Here is a 19,083-nt window from a genome sequence, read left to right on the forward strand (position 1 = left end):
GTTGGGCCCCTCCAGGTGACCGGGACAAATAGCGTGGCTGCCCAAGTCCTTCCATGAGACCTTCCTACCGTTTCTAAAGGGCTTTGTCTTCCGCGCTGCGTCAGTGGGAAATCCCTCCAGACGTTCCCCAGGGCCCGCTGGGCTGTGAGAGTCCCTCGCACTCCGTCAGGGAGACTGAGGCATGACTCAGGGGACGTCCTGCTACCTAGTTTCAAAGGCCAAAGTCACCTGAAATTCAAGTTCCTCACCCCTGCTCTGTGCTGATGAGGTTCACCTTTATGCATACATTTTTAGAAGAGTAAAGTCAAATAAAATACACACTAATAGACATATAAATATAGGGTGTCCCCCCGAAATGTCTACACACTTTAACAGCTGATCACTCACTTAATTTTGAAAATGAACTGTATGTTAACAAACAGACTTTTTAATCACTCAGTGTATATACATACTTTGGGGGACACCATGTATATGTCTATGTATATGTATATGTGTATGTATATGTACATGTACATGTACATGTATATGATATGTATATGTATATGTACATGTACATGTACATGAGAGAGGGAGCGAGAAATTTGAATTGGCAGCTGTCTTTGATGAATCTTTAAATTCTGCTCAAACCCTTAAGCACTGGGGAGTACTTGCTATAAAACAAACAAAAACAAGAAACAGCAGAGCACAAAAACATCCGAAAGCCATGTCGCACACATCCCCCATGAAATGCGTGAGTATACAGAAGACTCAAACCAACAAAGTTCCAGATCTCTCTTAAAATATGACGGAGGACGTATGTAACACAGAACTGGTAAAAAATAAGCATCAGTCCTTCCATCTGAATTCAGTGACGAGCTCTGTGATAGATGTTGAAACGCAGAAGAAATGTTCCATCCACAGAAAACTACCTGCCGGGGAAGGCAGGAGATGGAGGGAATGGGTACGGCAGAGAAGGGAACGTGCCACGTAGCAACACTGCTTATGGACAAAGAGTCCGTGTGCACTGCTGGAATTGGGGGTTGTCTTAATTAGCCAGTGGACTTGTAAGTAGAGAAATTAAAAAACAATTTTTCTTATGAAAAACACAATCCCTAGAACATAATAATATCGATGTGTTGTATTTATACATATCATTGCAGATAATTGGCAATAATTTAAAATATCTCTTTAAGATATTACTTCTATTCATGTTTTGGTGTTTACCTGTTTTAAATATGTTGGCACCTGTGATAAATGCCAGATATGAGGCTCCTATCACACCACTTTTTTGTTCATTTAAATTTTTTAAAGATAAAAATGAATCATATTCTATTAGGCATTTTGCTGAAATGGTTTAGTGTTTTTTGACAGTTTGAAATGAGTTACTAGTTTTCATTAAACTGGAATTTTATTGCATGGTTTTAACTATTTCCAAATGCATCACCAGTCGACCACCCAAGGGGGCCAGCAATTAAATATGTCAGCTCTGGGACAGGACTCCCCAGGCCCATAAGGCAGAATCTAAAAAGGGAGAAGCTAAGTATGGTGTTTGTTTTTTTTAAGAGTGGGTAGAAAATGAAGGAACAACCCTCTGGTCACTATTGTTTTTCTTCCTTTCCTGGAAGAGTCTACTAATTCTAGCTCAGCTGTCTGACACCTTTCGAAATGCCAAAATTTCACACTCCAGTTGCTATGCAATTACAAATTCAAAAGGAATTTTTATTGGTTTCCCATTGACCTAAAAAGTAGCTACCTCTTTCAGAGTCTGAAGAGATGATCTTCTACTTAGAACAGCAGGGGCACTGGCATCTCCCGCACCCACATTTGTATACATGAAAAATGGGATAAAGTACTAAGAAACTTAAAAGGAGTAAAGGGATGAAAATATTTGCTGGTGGACTATTAAGTGCCAAGCACTATATTCACCACTTTACAAAAGTTCTGATATACATTTTAATATTATTTTATTTTCACAATTATACTGTGAGGAAGGTATTAAAATATGCTCCACTTTACATAAGAAAATTGAGCCTCAGAGAACTAAGGTGATTCAATGGATTCTGGCTCAAAATGGGAAGAACCTGGCTCGTCTGACTCTAAAATAGGTTAAGAGCTTGCCCTGGCCAATGTGGCTCAGTGGTTAGAGCATCAGCCCAAGGACGGAAGGGTCTCGGTTCCATTCCGGTCAAGGGCACGTGCCTCTGGGATGTTTCTCTCTCTCTCTCTCTCTCTCTGAAAAGCAATGGAAAAAATATACTCAGGCGAGGGTTAAGAAAAAAATATATATATATAAGAACTCATGTTCATCATTTCTCTTCCAGAGTAAAATTCAGCCTTAAACTATTTTATTACATCTAGACAAAACCAAAACAAAAAAAAAAACACCTTGATTCTCTTAATTGGGCAAATACGGCTACAAAGTTGTTACTGGAAAGGGGACCTGGCCCTGAGCGGGTCTGCCTGGGCCCAGCCGGTAGTGTGTGGGTTCTTGACTTCATGCAGGAAAAATTTCACAGCAGTCCAGATGACTGAGGGAACATTTATTAAAGCTGGGACAGTAAACAAGACAGAGCTTAGCAGAAGCAACAGGAGAGCCTAGGCTGGGCTGCCTGGCTCTCTGGGAAGTCAGAGGAAAGGGGGCCTTCGGGTCCGGTTCAGGGGACGGGCCTGCCACTAGCTGCCTCTGCCCATTGCTGCCCTGCTTGCAAGTCTCCTGGGGTCCCTTAGTTTCAGAGATGGGTGCCTGTGGGGAAGAGGTGGGAAAGGGAATGGCTGAGAGGGGAGAGGGGACTACTCCCCAGAGGGAAAGCACTGGCTGAGTCCTTTGTTTTGAGGCTTTGATTTCTCTCTTGTGGGCTGAATCTTAGGGGAGTCTCAGGGGAGGGTTTCAGCAGAATATTCATCAGCTTTCTAGGTGTGCTCCTCCAGGGCCCTGGTTCCCACTGATTGGTCAGCGTCAGGGCAGGGGGTTGTCAGTCACCTCAGCTGGTCCTGGTGTCACCCACCTGGTTTTGCTGCTTTTCTGGGCCTGCAGCTGAAATACAACCGAGGCCTAGATGTTATCTCTAGGGAGGTGACCTGTATCTGCTGTAAACTGCTGTCTGCCTCAGTTTCCCTATTCCCCCTGTCCTGGCTCACTGGTCTGTCTGAAAGTGAGGCATTTTAGAGTCACCCTCCCAGGTCATTCAGGCATTCTTAATCATGAAAAGCCGGACTCTCAAATGTGTTGAAAGTGACCTAAATAGAACAAGCAACATGCATGTTTAGTTATGAAATTACAGACACAGGAGCGGGCTCTGATGAAAGCTGCTCACGTCTGCACAGCACTGTGCCCCCTTGCATCAGTGTAGCCTCCCTGCACGGGCCAAGGGCAAGAGGGCAGAGAGGAGAGAGGGCCCCACAGTGAGAACCGTAGGCTGAAGGAAATCACACCAAAAACATTCCTTTAAATGAAAATATTTTCTACTTTCAAAGCTTGAGAGGAAGCTCTCCCAATTCCCATTATACTGTTCAACAGACTTCTGGGTCATGAAATTACATTTCTTATTTTATTTAACCAATTTCTTGATGATGAGTTGGCCAACTGTTCTCTTGACAACTTGAGCTCCATGGATAACTAGAACTCTGGTGGAAAAAGATCCTTCTTGGCTTGTAACTAACTCTCCACTCCCTGCAATCATCTCACTTTCCATTCCTTAATATTTGAAAGGACTCGATAATAAAAAATAACTAATTGTTTTTTTAAAAAATATATCTTTATTGATTTCAGAAAGAGGAAAGGAGAGGGAGAGAGAAACATCAATGATGAGAGAGTCATTGATCGAGCCCACAACCCGGGCATGTGCCCTGACCGGGAATTGAACCCTGATCGCCTGGATCCCAGGTCAATGCTCAACTGCTGAGCCACGCCCGGCCGGGCAAAAATAACTTATTGATTATTGCAAGATCAAGTGCAAATACGGACAATAATATTTTAGTCAAAATGACCACCTATTGCACCCACTTAAAGTTTTTACATTTTCTAAATGGACACACTTCTAAGCCCGTAGCAGCCCGGACACGGAGGGAGCTAATTATCCTCACGAGTCTACTGTGGAGCAGTGTCCAGTGAGCGTGGCAGGAACACGGTGCACTTTCCAGCTCTGGGGAGGGCTGTGCCAGCAGACTTGTTAATTCTGGAATTTCCTTGCTCTGCTGCTGATGCGAAATAAAACGTACCTGACATCACTGCGGCTCTCAGCCTCAGCTGCTTTTCATTAAGCTCAGGAAAGTATTGCTTCAAATGCCCCTTTTCTTATGAAAGATGCTCCCGACCTCCACATGCTCTATTCTGTGGAAAGAGGGCAGCTCAGTTCTGTGGAAGGTGGAGGGCTGGCTCTCGCCCAAAGAGCAAGGGCATCTATTCCAAACTAACAGATCGCAGCACTTGGCAAATGCTCCGAAGGATTTATAATGCTTTAGACGGTGAAACTTCTCAGAACTAAGTAAAATTGTCTCAGGGCCTCAAAGGCCTATGCTAAAGTATTATTAGATAAACAAAAGGGTGTGTCCTCATTGAAATTCCTGAAGTAGAAGAGCTAGATTTCAACCCTGGATATGAACTTCCCCTGGCTTCTCAACGCAACATGATTTCAGTAGGAAGACTTGGTACCTGCGGGCAGAGAGAGGGGGGAAAAGCTACTTCTAAGGGATTACAGTTCGGATCCAAAAGAATGCGTGTGTTTTTGAGTACTGTGTGATGCTCCGAAACACGTTTCAGTGACAGCTTACGCCGCGTTGGAGACGGAGATGGTGCAGGAAACAGGACCGGAAAAGTCGGAAAAAGATAAATTCACTGTCATACCCTATTTTAAAACTGCTGATAGGAGAATTAGTTTAGAAGCTGCAGCACTAGCAAAATGAATATAACAGAAGAGGGAAAGGAATGTGAGTGAAGCAGCCAAGGGGGGTGCAGGCCACTGCGCAGAAGGCTGCTCAGCGTGTCCTGTGGCCTCTGGGCCTCGCCCTTAGGAGTCCTCTTCACGTAAGTGCAGGTGTCTGACGTGAGCTGTCACCCAAATTATACTCTCCTCACACTTTATCATAACTCACAAACGCATATGAAAGCAGCGTGTTTAAAGGTGCCAGCCAGCTACTGATCTGCCACAAATCAGTGACATCATCTTAAGCAATTTACGTCACTCTAAAAGTCAGAGTTTTCTCCAGCTCTATTTATGTGGCTCAAATGCCACCTCAGCCTGAAACCTTCCCTGACCACCCTTATTTAAGAGATCCTACTGCTACTCCCTTATCACATTTTTATGTTTCTTGATAGCACTTATGACTCCATAAAATAGTGTTATTCCGGCCTGGGTCTTCCGAGAAGCAGATGCCAAGGTGGGGTTAAACCGCAAGAATTTTATTAGGAAAACTGCCCACATGAGAGAAAGTGAGGAGACTCGAGAGACCACCCGTGGGCGTGTTCTAGACATGGGCATGTTCTAGCCCACTGAGCCTTCCAGGGAGGATTCGTCAAGGCCACTGGGGGGTCCTTGAGCCGAAGTCAGCTGCAGGAGCAGTCCCATGTTTTCCAGCAACAGGTCTGCCATAAGGTCACTGTCACGGCCGTCACTGGCCCAGCCTTCAGAACTGCGAGAAATAAATGTCTGTTGTTTATCGGAGATGCACAGCAACACAGAAAAATTTTCATGTTGTCAGATGCATGTATGTATAAATGTATCAATTGTGGTTAATATCAGAATTATCAGACTGTATTAGACTATCCCATTTGTATGTTTCCATACTCTGATGTTTACCTAAGCGTCTGCTGTTAGCACAGGGAAAGGATATTAATATTTTTGATATAATAGTAATGAGCAAAGATCAAGCTACTGTTTTGCCAAATACAACTCACATATATTAACAGCGTAACGAAACACTGTGGCTTTATTTATTTATTTAAATATATCGTTATTGATTTCAGACAGAGGAACAGAGAGGGGGAGAGAGAGGTAGAAACATCAATGATGAGAGAGTCATTGATCAAGCCCACAACCTGGGCATGTGCCCTGACCGGGAATCGAACCCTGATCGCCTGGATCCTAGGTCCATGCTCAACCGCTGAGCCACACCCGGCAGGGCAACACTGTGGCTTTAAATAAACAACCATTTGCTTAGAATCGAAGAACTAGAATTAGACAGTTTTAAAACATTCTGCATCAATTCCCTCACTTACAGAACTGAAACTTAGGGGAGTTAAGAACCTGGCCCAATCTCAGGCTGCATGTCTCAAATTAGGACCCAGGAATCCCGCTTCCGATCTCACCAGCCCGTCTCCTGCCTCAGCGACCGCATTGCCCCCGGGCCCCATCCACACAGCCCCTGGGGACACACGGGAAGTGGTTTCACACGACTAACACCTGCCTGGGTACCACCTTACGTAACCTGTACACCTTTCTTATTAACCATGGAGAAAGGAGACTGAATAAAGAAAAGGGTAATGTTAGTAAAACGTGGAGCCTTTTTTTACAATGCTAGGAGTTTTACTTCCATCAGTAAAAAACTGTTAGTGTGACAACATCAAACCAAAATGCATACTCTTTTCAGGAGGAAGGGAGCACATTTCCAGGGTGTTGAAGGAGAGTGAACATCGCTCCCTCCAGGAAGATCCTCTGCTGGGTCCCTCAAACCCTAGCTGTGTTCTGCTAAGGCGTCTAGAAGCCAGTTGGGCTGTTTTGTGATCAGCTGCTTTCCAGATGACAGAGAATAAAGTAAAATATCAGAGCACACCGCTCACAGCGAAGGTGCTGCTTCATGAGCTTTCGATTTGTTTTCTGTGTCACACGGTGAAGGTCAAACCGTAAAGCACGCTGCTCCCTCTGGGCTGAAAGCTACTGACCCGCCTGCTGCTGGCTGCTATTTGAAAGTAAACTGTTAGCGTTGTTTGTAGCGACTGAAATGGCTTCTCTCCGTCTCATTAACTACTCTAATTTGATAAGGAGAGTTCTCCTGAATTAAACAAATTTGAAACAGCAGAGCGAAACTTGTGCAAAACAATTTAATCAGAAAACTTGGATTGGTAAGTGCACAAGAAGGCTTCACATACGTCCCGGGGATACTGTTTGCCAAAGTTTGTTTTTTCCTCAGTGCAATTTCAGGTTTAGAGCTTGTTTCACAGATAAGAGAAAGAGAAATGAACTCAGTGCTCCGGAGTGTCTGCCTTCATATACATCTATAATTCTCTGAGTATTTCTACCACCGAATCCTTTCCAACAGTTTTATTGCTCTATTTCCCTCTTTTCTTTTGAGTGTGAAGTGAATTTCAACAAGGAAGTTCAACTTGAAAACAGTGCTGGCCTGAATATTTCTGTCACCTTTACAAAGACGTGTGCTCTCCGGGCAGCTTCCTCTGGCCGGGCTCAGGGCCTCGGCCAGGGCCCCCGAGCAAAGGCCACGGTGTTATTTCCCGACTCTATTCTCAAAGGGCTGCTCCAAAAGCAGGCCAGCCGGGAGGCGGCGGTGCGGGCGAACGCGTGTGCCTGGCCTGTCCCAGGGGCTCGGATCGGTCGGGTTCCCCGGGGGGTGGTGAGGGGAAAACAATTTGGGTAAATTTCCAAACACCTCTGTGTTTTTCATCAGGTCGGAGCCCCGCCCTGGCCATCCCGATTCAGACAGCGCCAGTGTGCCCTGTGCAGAGCTGCTGACTTCCTCACGCTGAGCTCCCGACGCTGAAGGTGTCCACGGCCAGCACCCCACGGAGGGGATCCCACTGCGCTGGAAGCAACAGCACAGCTGCTATGGGACCTCAGAGCGCGTCAGGGACACTATCTGACGCCAGGCCACCCCGAGGGTCAGGAACCCGCCCGCAGTCCTGGTTGAGCCGCGTCCAGCGTGAGCTTGGGTAGCTCGGCCTCCCGCAGCTTCACTTACCCGGCTGTACAGGGAGGGAGGGGTTTTCACAAACTAGTCTCTGAGGTTCCATCCCTCCCGTTCTAAAGAATCTTCTATATAAAATATGCTATAAAATTTGTTTTGTAAAAAATTAAAGAGATATTTATGCACAAAAATCTTGGTGGGTGGCTTAATGACAAAATCTCTAGATGTCAGCAGAGCCCACACGGCCTTTCCTCACGTCCACTAACCGAATTCCCATGGCGGTGCCAGGCGGCACATTCGACTGACGGGGCCTTCCCTTCCGGCCATTCAGCTTATGGTTACTGCCTGCCAGCCAGGAGCGGTGCTAGGTACCTCCCTTTCACTGTCTCTAAAATAAGGACATTAGTAAGAGCCAAGTATTAATATTTTAGGGTTGTTTGGGAAGTCACGTAAAATAAGCTGCATTAGGCCCTTAGTTCCTGACACATATTTTGGGTTTAAATGATGACTGGGAATAGAAATGAAGGGGTGTGTCCCCAGTCGTTACTTAATTAGCTTTTAGAAGCCTGTCGTCCAATCCTTTCATTTCTGGACTAGGAAAGAGAGGTTAGAAGGGGGAAGTCGCCAGCCCACAGCCACACGGCTACTTGTTAAGACTCCCACAGTTCTCCCTGCAGTGCTCTTTCTATCACATCCTAATACGTCAGGTTGCTGCTGAACACAAGCAATTCCACGACCTGTTCTTTTCACCCTCTCTCTCAGATTACAAACATTGCCAGAAAACTTTTTAAAAAACTCTGCCCATAAATGCCCACATGGGGTTGGCAACCCTACTCATCCTGTGAACAGCCACCCAGTGGGGGATCAGCTAGGACCCCTCAGCTACGTGCAGACGAAGACACTGACGTTTACACAAGTCAGTAACTACTCAGGGCCGCACGAAATCTAAACGGTAAGGTCAGGATCTGAACCTGGCTCTGTCCGGGTCTAAAGGTGTGGGGTTTTTATGACACCATGCTGTCCTTGGACATGGCTCTTGAATCCAGCCCTCTTCAGCATCTTCCTCAGCGATGTAGCTGAAAACAAAACAGATGCTAATTTGGCAACACAGAACTCCAGGAAGAGCGTGACTCTTACGAGAGGTGGTCAAAACTTCCAGACCTAACAGGGTTGGAAAGAAAGGAAAGAAACAGATGATGAAGTTGCTGGTGTTCTGAGGCAGTATAAGCATTCGTGTCTAAAAAACAAACGACATTATGATCTGGGGAACCTGGCTTCATAAGAATTCATAAAAACACAGTCATCAAATAAAAAATTCAGTATGTTGAACATAAACTTATATTGGCTAACAAAGTGAAATAGCTGCAAAATATGTTAAAACAATCTTAAACTGTCCGGATAAACACACAGAACCAAGAGAGGATATGATTTCCCCAAACCATAAACCGGGCTAATTGTAAAAACCTGGTTTTATTTTTGGATGCCACATTTTTCCAAAGTTGATAACAAAGGTACATAGTGAATTCAGCGTGCCCCAGAGGGTGTATGACTTGTTGACGAGTTCACTGTCCGGAGAGTGTATGACTTGTTGACGAGTTCACTGTCAGTGAACACAGATAAGAGCCTCCTTAGATGAAGGCCCACATGGGGGAAACAGCGTTTTAGGTGATGACAGACAAATGCTTTCCTGTTACTGACGACTTAAATATCACAGCCACTTTTGATTTCAGATCAGAGCCAAACAGGGGGAAGCCGCAGGCTCTGCGCACGCCTGTTCTTTTGACGGCATTCTTCACGTTCCACTTGCATTTTAATTTCCTGTAGCTCTGATTCATTTTCTTATTTATATTTGGCCACTGGCTTATATTATATACTAGAATTCACTTTATCTCACGTTACTCTTTTTTTATAATGTGCTTTAATTCCTTTGTAGGATGAAGTTGAATCGATTAGTTTAATTTACTAGGCCGTCAAAAATTAAAAGAACTGAGTATTTTTAGCTGGGAAACACAAGAGATGTTTTCAAAGTTAAACAGTCTTAGGGAAAAGAGAATATGTACAGATTTCTGTGGCTATAAAGACCAGTGTATGGAAACTATCAGGGGCGTGGATTTAACTCACTGCGATGAAAATTTCTTAATAGTTGAAGAAGCTTAAAGAGGAACAGGCTGCCCCACAAAGCATTGGGTTTTCCACCTGTCACCATCTGTGAACAGAGGTCGAGGATGATCCTTCAGGGAGGGAAGCTGGGCCAGATGACATCTAAAGCCTCCTGCATCTCCGAGATTGTAATAAAATACACACCACAGCAAGGAAAACAATATATAGGTTCTTAAAGCATCACATTATCAGTGATGACAACAGTAATAATAAGAACAGCACTAATGGCTGTAATAGCAGAGTGCAGGACTTCCAGTCGCTTCTATCTGGGGCCTTATCAAAAGACGTCAGGTGTAAGTACTGTTTCTCATCCCAGTTTTACAGATAAGAAAATTAGAATGTTTCAAAGTGAAATAACACACGAGGGCAATGAAATCACCTAAGCTGACCGTAAGTCAGCAAAAATAAAGGAGTCCACTGGTTCAGCCCCTGACTGTGGTTAACCAACAGATGTGAACTGGTGCTATGCAATGGATATTGAATTGGATCTTCTGGTGTTTAACAAGATGCCACGCTGCCAAGCTCCGAGTCCAGTGAGCACTCAACTCCCCAAGTCCCTATTTTGTAAGAGGATACAGGACCCTCAGGGGCTCTCTCTCCCCCCCACCCCCATATCTATCTGCCTCACTCTTTCAGACCAGTTACTCCATGACAAGGCCCACTGTCACACAGGTCTGAGCTCACATCTTTACAATCAGAGAAAAAAGGGATCTTTCCTGTGCTAATTAGCCTGACCCCCCCCCCCCATACCAATCACTGTGGCCAGAAAAGGGTGAAATCCCGCACTCGGAGCGATGCCCACGCCCTGGTTAAGTGCTCTGGCTCTGTTACTGAAAGCAGGAAAAGACAAAGCAATGCTTGTCCACCAGATATCTTCTCAGTGGAAGGAAATGGAATGCATATTAACCACACTTTCCAAAACATTTTTACCAGCTTTCTTCAGAGGCAGGTATATTACATAATTAGGTTTTCTAACTTTCTAAAAGATCACTTCATCAAAAACATTATAATTTATCTCATTTCGGGGTGCTATTCTGCCTTACGTTCCTCCCTGACTGACTTTTCTCCCTCCACAGACAGCAGCTGACTTGGTCCTAATGTTTCTCTACTTCCCGTCTGACCGTGAGAAGCTGCTCGGGTCGAAAGGGTATCCATGGAGCACACCTGAGCTCTGACAGTGACAGTGGCCGTCCAGGAGCGCCGTCAGTCAAGGCAGCTTCTTTCCAGGTGTCGTCACCCTGTTCTCTCGGTGACTGTACATTTCAACTGCACAGGAAAAAAGGAAAAGAGTAAAAGGTCTTATTGTGAAGTTTCCATTCAGTGACCTACCATAGATGCTAATCGGGGACTGAGCAGCCCGACTGACTCCTGCCCAGGCCACCGTGTCGGACTGTACAGACAGAACGACCAACGAGAGAGACGGGCCCTCCTCAGAATTTTCTTCCTAGATAGTAAGAAAGGTAAGCAAGCAAATAAATACGCGAAACAGTCACAGGCTGTGACAAATATGAGATGAATCAACAGGCCACTGCGATAGAGGTTCTGGGATGGCTTTTCTAAGAAGGTGAAGTCAACCCTGGGGTATGGGGGATGAAAAGGAATCGGCCACTTGGAGATGCAGGGGAGGTGTTGCAGGCCAACCTTGGCACGATGGACATTTGGGACCATATAATTCTCTTGTAGGGGCCTGTCTTGTCCACTGTAGCCTGTTTAGCAGCGTCCCTGGCCTCTCCCACTGGACACCAGTAGTGACGCCCTCCCCCGACCCTCCTACACACACACAATGGACATGACAGTGTTTCTGGCCACTGCCAAATGTCCCCTGGGAAACATCACCACCCCTGGTTGACCACCACTGTGATAGACAGGGAATTAAGAATGCATAGTCTTGAATAGCACACTGTCAGGGAGCTAAGGACAGATCATTTGGGGTCTGCAGGCCTTGGCAAGAATTTGGATTTTATTTTATATAAATGGTAAGTCATTGAATAATTTTAAGTTGGGGAGTAACATGTCTACATTCAAAATAGACTACTTTGGCTCCTGTGTGGGAAGTGGATTTAAACCTATGAGGATAAATGAGGTTTTAGGGCGAGGCAACTGGAGTAGATTGAAGAGGAGCAGCCAGCGAGGCTGGGGCGAAGCCAGGAGAGGACAGCGTCATGGCCACGGGGAGGGAGCGCGCCAAGGAGGGAGTGGTGCTGGTGACTACATTGTTCCGGTGACCTCATCCTCAAGCCACAGCCTGAAGACTTTTCTGGAACTGCTCTGGTATAGCTCATCTTCTTGCATAGCTATAATTTCCCCTACAAATCTTCTGCATATAATCCCAAACTAATCATTGTGTTCAAGAACACACAAAGGCTTCCTGTCACAGCCTGACATCGGCTTTGTTTATTCCTGTTTCTAAAAATTTGCTCTTGAAGTAGTCAAGTCTCTTCCTCAATGCCCTCAAACCTGCCTCCCCACGAACCCTGCAAGCTGAGGCTCACGTCTGATCTCCCGCAGAAGGCCCCCACCCCCGACAGTTCTGGTCCACACAGATGTCTCTAGTCTCCAAAAAATCAATAAAACTTCCAATCCTTCACTCCATCCACTGAACACATACTTGTGAAGCATCCTACTGGGCACTGCGCTATGCCCTGGAGATACAATGCAAAAATGCTGGTCTGTGCTCTCCAGGGTCTTAGTTAGTAAGGAAATAAAACTTGTCAGCCCTCATTATTTCCTTAATGCATTTAGGAAAACAGGAGTTTGTCTGGTACCTAATCCTGAGGCAGCCATTGAGCTGCTACGCCTCCAGCCCGCCTGCTCAGTCCTGGTTTCCCACCCCTTTGGCTGTGGACCACCTCCTGGAGCTCTAGGATCACAGCTCCTCAGGACGCAACACTGCCATGCCCACTACTCACGGGTGACAGGGTGGGTCAGGCACGAGGCAGCGCATTTCCCAAAGTCTGAGTTACAGTCACTCCAGAACAGTGTTAACAGGTGTACAAGGGTGATGCTACAGTGATGTAAACTCCGGGCAGGCCTCAGCTGAACACTGAGGCGGTCTTTGGTGCGCCAAGTCTATCCCCTTGTGTGATCTTATCCCAGCGTGAGGTGCAGAGATCCTTCTCCGTAAATTTGGGTTCATCCAAAAAATAACTATTGCGTTAGACACACCCACAGTCCTCAAGGACAAATAATGATTCTCAGAGGCAAGATGTTTAAACCCTATGCTGTGATGTCAACTGTAAAGTTTTCTGGGAATCTTTGTTGTTCCAAATGTTACAATGTAGGTGTCACATGTGTTTTAAAATGCATATTTCTGTCATATGCACGACAATGTCCATTTTCCTTTTCTCCATGTTTGCTTCAGTCTGACCTCTTGACACTGAACTTGTGACCTATTACATGTCTTTCATTTAAAACTCAGTACTTAGATATGCCAAGAACCGGCAGGAAGTTTGAAATAATATGCTTAAAAATGTGTACAGTCATGGTTTAGTCAAACTCTTGAACAGGCGAACTGCATGGGCAATTCTTCTGTAATCTCCTAATGAGGAAGGCATGAGTCTATGACCCATGGTTCAAATTATTTTTTCAAGAGTGGGGGTGGGGGTTGCTCTGTCAGTTATATTTGCATAGAAATAATTATAGTACAATATCAAGGTTTTAAATCGAAATAAGCTCAAAAACAATGAAGAAAGGGCAAGTCCGTCTCAGAAAGTTATGAAAGGTTCCATGGAGGAGACAAGTATTCAACTGAGACCTGAAGAATCTTGAGGGAACCTAGTTGGATCTCACACGAGCCAGGAGCTGAGTATCATCCAGTGTGGAGCACATGGGCAAGAATGTCGATGAGGCTAACAGTCTGGGGCCGGATCATGAGGGGCTCTACCAATGATGGGGAGCCCCCGACAAATTCTTGGCAGAAGAACACGGCGGTCATATTTTCATGTTAGAGAGATTATTGGTAGAATGGAGCTGGGCTGCATGGGACAAAACTAGAGGCTACTGGAATAGGCCAAGGGCAGTGAGTCAGCAGAGAGGATGACTACTTGATGGACCGAGACAGGAGAGTGGAGCTTTAAGAGGGGTGGTGGGTGTGACAGATATTTAAGGAGATAAGAGCCAATGGGATGTAACAGAATTGAGGAAATGTGATATAGGCGTACTCATGGATTTCCGACCTGGGCAACTGGGCACCATTATGGGCAACAGGGAATGAAATGGGCTGGGTTCCGGATGGGTGGGGTAAGCAGGGAATGGCAGATGCCAGAGTCAACGTGGGGCACCTTTAGGGCAACTGTGTGCAGCCCAGTGACGACGCTGTTGCTTAAAGGGGTCTAAACTGAAGACACACGCGTGGGACTCCTTGGTGCAGGACCCTGGTAGGTAAGTCCAGGATGGGCAAGAGCTGCTCAAGGAGACAAGGGGAAGGTTAAGCAGCAACAAAAAGGGGGCCTTGGGGACACAGAGGGCAGGCCAGGGAAGAACACTTAACGCGCACCAGGCGGGCAGCCCCGCGCGCAGCTCCCGCCTCCGGAAAGATGCTCAGGCACTGAGGAAGCAAGAGGACTTAATGGTGGTATTATTAGTTTTTACATGTAGTCTTTTTAAAGTTCCCTCCAAAAGTTTTAAATTTTTTTAAGTCAGGAACCATTCTTACACTTCGCTCAAGCTCCTCCAGCGCGCACTTCAGGGAGGGAAACGGGGAGCGCGCGTCCCGTTCAGGGGAGCACGCCTCGCCCAGCCTGTTAGTTCTTCAGATGCCCCTGGCGTTTCCACGGGGTCGCCTCCAGCCGGTTACAGCCTGCGGGTCCCACCGCGCCGCGCTGCCGTGAGTCCCACACTCTGCGCGATGCTAACGACGCCCGCGGCGCTTCCTACCCACGACCCCTGAAAACGCCGTCGCGACACCAGGCAGCCCGGCGCGGGGCGGCGAGCGCCCTGGAGGCGGCGCGGGGGCGCCCTGCTCTCTCCGCAACCGACCGCTCCCGGGGCGGCGCGCTCACCCGAGCTCCATTTCATGAACAGTCACGAGCCGGCCGGGGACACTGGCCCGCGCGTGGGCGTCGTGCTCCCCCGACAGCGCGCGGGACGCGCCAGCCCGCACGGGGCCCGGGGCGCAGGCACCTGCTCCGGGGACACCGCCGACCTCCGCCCCGCGCCGTGCACCCGCCTTCCCGGGCCCCCGCCGTCCCGAGGAGCCCGGGGAGCACGCGGCCCCCGCGCGGGAGCGCGCCCCGCCCGCCCGCAGACCCACCTGCAGCCACCTGGCCCCGCGCGAGCCCCGCGCGCAGCTCCCGCCTCCGGAAAGATGCTCAGACTCCTGCTCTCGCGGGATCTCGCGCCCCATCGAATCCCCGCGGGAATACCTCCCCGCAGGGCCGACCCGGGAACGCGGGGCGGGGCGGGGTCGGCCGGCGAGCGCGGGGCGGGGCCAGCCCGGGACGGGCGGCGCCGGGCGCCGGGCGCGGGGACCTGTTGGTCGCAGGTGTCACGGCCGGGCCGGGCCCGCGGGCGTCGGCTGGTGCGCATGCTCCGTGCGCGGGGTCGAGCTCCGAGCGGCGAGTCCGGCGGCGGGCGCTCCAGTCCCCGCGCGCGGCGCGGGCGGTGGCGGCGGCCGGCGTGTCAGCCCGGTGTCGGCGCGGGGGCGCCCGGCGGGAGAGGCAGGGCCGAGCCCAGGTGAGTCTCCGGAACGGGCCCCTGGCTGGAGCCCCTGCGACCCCCCGCCGACCCGGCCGCGACCCCAGGCTCCAGCCCCGCGCCCCGTGCGCCCCACTGCCGGGCCCACGCGGGTTCCCGGCCGGGCCGGAGGGGGCGGCGTGTCCCGGGAGGACCCGAGTCGCGCGGGGCGCCCGGGGCGCTGGGTGCGCGCCTGCCGCCGCCCCCGCCGCCCCCGCCGCCCGGCAGCTGCTCGGACGGGGCTCCGCCGGGCGCTGTGGCCCTGCTGGCGGCGACAGGTGACCGGACCCGCGGGACTCTCCGCGCCGGTGGTTGCCCGGGGGTAGTCGTCGCCTACAAAGTTAATGTTTAGCTTCCAGACGGCCGCTTACGGGGCGTTTGCCGGAGTACCCGACGCCGGCGAGCAGGAAGTACCTGCGGCGCGGGGCGGCCCGAGCCCGCGGCCGTCCGAGCGCCTGCGGTCGGCGCTCCCGCTACAAAGTTGCTTTGCCAGCGCAGCCCGACCGGCGCTTGCAACATGCAGCCGCGGCTTAACGCCACTCGGCAGGGCCTGCCAAATGTTGCTTTATCTGGGAAAAACCAGTTTGTGGGGGTTTTTGTGTGTGTGTGTTTTTTTTCCCAAGGAATTTCCAAGGCTGTTTTTGGAGGGATGTTTAACAGTAAACTTAGGAAGTTCTTTGTGAGGAGGGTCTGACTCGCTTTGAGCTCTGGTCTCTATAAAGAAAAGTGTTGCTCATTCTTAGTATTTAAAAGGAGCAGCAAGTGCTTACACAAAGTGAACTTTCGGCTAAATCGACACTTAACTTGTTAATTTTATTTTCTGTGCTTTTAAGTTCCATGAGGATGGTCTAGGCAAAGATCCTACATCCTGTTAAAGAGAAATTAAACAAACAAAACTTATTTTGCAAAAGTAGTGTGTGATTTATCTGCCATTGTCATAAGAATTCCAAATAGACTAACTCACTGTAGGTAGGAGTTAATTATAGCCTGAAAAAACAAGGTTTTTGTTTTTGTTTTATATTTTAGAGGATTTTAAAGTTAACTGTTTGGACAATTTGGCTAGGCTCATGATTGCTGGCCATAAACCATGAAGGTGATTTATTTAAATTTGTTCACCAACTTAACTCACTAGCAGTTATGTGTATTCTTTCCTACAGTGTAAAAAATAAGTGCCCAAGAGCAGACCTTTTTTTCTCCCTATTAATTTTTGAAAAAAATACTTTTATGAACGTATGTAGCTGGTAAATTGTTCATGGAACTTGATACTAATAGGCTACCCATTAATACTATTTTTTCTAGGAGATACAAAAAGTAGTTTTTAAAAAGATAGCTATTTTAATGAGGCAGGGGCACCCTTTTCCACCTAACTTACACTTTTCCTTAGAAAGAAAAGCCACAAAACTCTTATACTTTTAGTATGAACTGTGACTCAAGATCTTTTATTTAGTATCAAATAAATGTTTGTTTTAAACTGTATAGTATCAAGAAATACAGTTTTGGAATTATATGGTTTAGAAGTTTGTTTTAATAGGACAGAGAGTTAAATTATGAAAATTCTGATTTTAAGATGATGTACACATTTAAAAGTCAAAATCAGAGTTATTTTGCCTGCGGGAACTGTTTGGAATTCACTCACCTACCATTCCACAGAGGACATTGCTTTACCCTACAATTTTCAAAAAATATGTTTGAAATCTATAAAGTGCTAGATTAAGCTGTCCTACAGAGATGTGTAGTTACTAAAATACTTAGAAGATCTTGTTATTTGACAGCTTTAACTATAAGGTGTTTCTCAATTATAGACCGCAGAGACAGCCTGCAGCAAGGCGGCTTACGTGTTGCATCTGGAAGCATTTTGAACACGGAGTGTGCTAGGTATGCTGGGGCCCAAAGGATTGTCAATCTAGTCTGGTGTTGCTCATGAGCTCTTCGATAAACGGAGGAATGTGCTAATTTATGTCATCTTTGCAGAGCTAGCTAGAAATTAGCGATGAGACAAATGTAGAGTTAGTATATTGTTAATTTTGTACAGATGTAATAATTTTAGAAAATTTTGCATTGTAGTATATGCACATGATAAGAGCAAGAAATGGATGTACCCTGTACTACCACAGAGACAATCTTCAAAGGTTATTTAAACTTTGAATAACTATATAAAACCCTAATCTTGGGCAAGTTATTATGAATTTTATTTTTAATACTAGGAATACTACATTTATAGAATACTTAGGCAAAAAGTATCTGTTCTTTGCTTTCCCACGTTAACTGTCAGGAGTTCTGAAACCGGGCTCCAGGATTAGAACCAGAGCCTGTGGTTAGAGCTGAATTTTAACATAATTAACAGACATTATTCTGAGGAGTCCATAGGCCACCAAAGGCTCCTGTGACACACACAACTGCTAGAAACCATTGCGTCTTGTTGAAGAATTTTAGTTTTCCATGAGTCACTTCAGAAAAGTTACTTCATGTATTCATATTTGTGACTTATCAGAAAATAAAATGTTATGCAACATAAACCATATTTGAATATCTTAGCTGTTTTAATGAACAAAATCAGTTATCTGAGTTTTTGTCACAGTATTTTAAAATTAATTTGGAAACGATTACATTAGTCTTCTACTTTGCAAAAAATGACCTGCAGAAAGCAGTTTGAAGAAATACTTTTCCTTTGGAATTTGGAAGTTTTTTTCTTGCCCTTTGTGCTTTTCCAGGTTAGCAAATTTATTCAATAAACATATATTGAGCTATATATAGTTGCATGCTAGGCACTAGGGATTCAAAAACCAGTAAGACAGAGTGGTCAGATGTATGAGTTCTTCCTTCCCTAGGTCTCAGCTCTGGCCATTGCCAATCCTCCCCCAACTGCACTGACTTTCTAAAGATAAAATAGTCCTTTTTCTTATACTCTTGCCTTCGCAAGATGCAGCTTCTCTTCGCTCCCCATTCCCTTTTCGACTCCCAGGGACCACCCCACGCCTAGGAAGTTTTTTCTGACCCAGCAAAGGACAGGAGAGTATTTCATCCTTGTGTTAGTTACCACCATACGTTGTACATTCTTTTGTTAAGAATTTATACTGTGTTGTGTAGCAGGGAGACAGGCAAACTAAGGGCATCCGAAGATGGTGACGTGTACTATCATCACTACACCTACCTAACAAATCTCAATGAAGTCCTTTTATTTTAGGGACATAGATAGTCAATACTGGTACTTTTTTTAAAGATTGAAGTGTACTTGTTATATATATATACACACATACATATAGATATATGTATGTATATTTGTTAACCCTCACCAGAGGATATTTTTCCGTTGACTTTTAGAGAGAGTGGGAGGGAGGGAGAGAGAGAGGGAGAGAGAAACAAACATCAGTGTGAGAGACCCACTGACTGGTTCCCTCCCGCAGGCTCCCCAACTGG

General features: G+C 46.9%; 1 protein-coding gene and 1 long non-coding RNA gene across 5 annotated transcripts in view; one reads left to right on the forward strand and one right to left on the reverse strand.

Moving 5' to 3' along the window:
• Positions 1 to 7,000: 7,000 nt before the first annotated feature.
• Positions 7,001 to 15,443, reverse strand: LOC308557067. Of its 3 annotated transcripts, none has more exons than XR_013998788.1 (3): positions 15,245 to 15,443; positions 11,158 to 11,259; positions 7,001 to 8,994 (listed from the first exon to the last, which is right to left on the reverse strand). It is a non-coding gene; the product is annotated as an uncharacterized lncRNA (long non-coding RNA). The 3 variants fall into 3 exon arrangements; XR_013998789.1 differs by having other exon boundaries at positions 11,037 to 11,259; positions 15,245 to 15,346; XR_013998790.1 differs by lacking the exon at positions 15,245 to 15,443 and adding an exon at positions 12,903 to 13,380 and having other exon boundaries at positions 11,037 to 11,259.
• A 134-nt stretch (positions 15,444 to 15,577) lies between these two features.
• Positions 15,578 to 19,083, forward strand: part of USP53 (ubiquitin specific peptidase 53) — a 37,069-nt gene continuing 33,563 nt past the window's right edge. For both annotated transcript variants that reach the window (XM_081137047.1, XM_081137048.1), the window contains exons 1-2: positions 15,578 to 15,666; positions 17,469 to 17,541. The gene's annotated coding sequence lies outside the window, so the exon portion shown is untranslated. The remainder of the gene's footprint in view (positions 15,667 to 17,468; positions 17,542 to 19,083) is intronic.

This window comes from Miniopterus schreibersii (genome assembly GCF_964146895.1).
Source record: "Miniopterus schreibersii genome assembly, chromosome: 4".
Taxonomy (NCBI): Eukaryota; Metazoa; Chordata; class Mammalia; order Chiroptera; family Miniopteridae; genus Miniopterus; species Miniopterus schreibersii.